Below are 1,858 nucleotides of genomic sequence, written 5' to 3'. Positions count from 1 at the left end.
ACACTACAGTAGGAGTACTACAGACATACTCCCCACAGCTAGCCAGTTGGACTGAGGGCAGTAACACCTGGTATTCATCAAGGAGCCCCAAGACAAGGGGTTCTTAACCTTTTTTCATTCATGGATCCCTTTCCCACTCAGGTGAAAACCATAGAGCTGTTACTAGGTCCACATGATACCGCATATTATTTAATAAACATATCACACCCACACCAACACGCCTCCATAAGAATAATGTTTTTTTTAACTTAAACTCTTGTTCATGGACCCTTTGTTAAGAACCACTGCCCTAGACCATACTTCACCAATGAACCAACTTTCTGCAACTTTACACAGTAAAAAAAGGAGGAGGAGGAGGAGGAGAAATCCACAGTTCAATAGGAGAAACCATTCCTTTGATGACTCTTTGATTTTGGACATCTCTTAGCCTCAAACCTGTGAGTCAATAAATTCCCATTGTGTAAGCCAACTCATTGCATGGTATTTGCTTTAGCATCCAGAAAAACTAAAACAGATTCACAACCACTTGTTACTTATTGGGCTTGCAAAGTGTCAAGGGGGAGAGAGAAGCAGAAGAACATGTTCTGTTGCCTCTTCAAAGTTCTCATGTTAACTTCCTGATATCTGAGGAAAAGAAAGACTTTGAAAAACTCTAATTACCCAAAAATATGGAAGAAACATAAAAAAGCAAAGATTAACCTTGAAGGACCTCTGGTGGTGACATCTGTCACTCTCGCATCACAAATACTTCTCTATGTACTTCTGTGTCACTTGCCACTTGAGGCCACTACTCAGGCTCTGACAGCACAAAACCCTACCAGAATTTCCACATCTTATGAAAAGCCAAACCATGGGAGCCCCTATGTTCATTCTTGAGTGCACTCCACCTCTGCCTGACTCTGCTCTTCCTGGCTTGGCGATGATGGCCTAAAGAGTTGATTGGGCCCAGGTCCCTGCAAGTGCCCTGCTTTAGCAGAAAGAGTGCCCGGCTGGGCTCAGACACACCAGGTCTGAGACCTGTGCTGCTTCCTTGCTACGTGACTCTGATGACCATAATCAGATTGCTAAACATGCTGAGACTCAGTTTCCCCAGATATAAAAGAGGAATTAATGATATCATGGTATTACCATAAGAATTAAATGAAGGAGATTTGGTAAAGCCAACTAGTGTCCAATAATTGGCACATGATATTATATTTAAATCACTCTTAACCTGATTGCTCAGATGATCTACAAAAAACACTGTACTCTGTATACCTGCTTGGCATCCTCTCCCATGAGCCAAACCACTCTGCTGATTACTCCACTTTTTGAGAAACCAGGTGGGCACTGATTAACATGCTTATCAAGTGATAATTCTGTGACAATATAAACCAGTTAGTTGGGTTACCTATTTGTGATAGAGATTGTAGCCAATGGAATCAGGCCACCCACAAAGACATATTCAAGTCCCCACCTCCCTCCTGGGGGTGTGAACTCCTTTGTAAATGGGATCTCTGAAGATCTTATTAAGGTGAGGGTAAAGTGAATCAAAGGTCAGCCTTAATCCAACATGGCTGCAGTCCTCATAAGGAGAAGAAATCTAGACAGAGTCACAGACAACTGAGCAGCAGGAGAAGCCAGAGGAGACAGAGGAAGACAGGTTGCCATATAACAGAGGCAGGGACTGAGCCTCCAGCAGAATGCTACAGGCTTTGAGAAAGCATGGCCTGTTGATAGCTTGCTTTTGGACTCCTGGCCTCCAAAACTGAGAAAATAAATTCCTGTTCTGTAAGCCAAACAGGGATATTTGTCATGGCACCATATGACAGTGCCATAGCCACCAGTCAAACTAAGACAGCTACTCAGCAAGACAAAT

Source organism: Dasypus novemcinctus, chromosome 10 (genome assembly GCF_030445035.2).
Source record: "Dasypus novemcinctus isolate mDasNov1 chromosome 10, mDasNov1.1.hap2, whole genome shotgun sequence".
Classification (NCBI taxonomy): domain Eukaryota; kingdom Metazoa; phylum Chordata; class Mammalia; order Cingulata; family Dasypodidae; genus Dasypus; species Dasypus novemcinctus.
Note: the sequence above shows the minus strand (reverse complement) of the source record.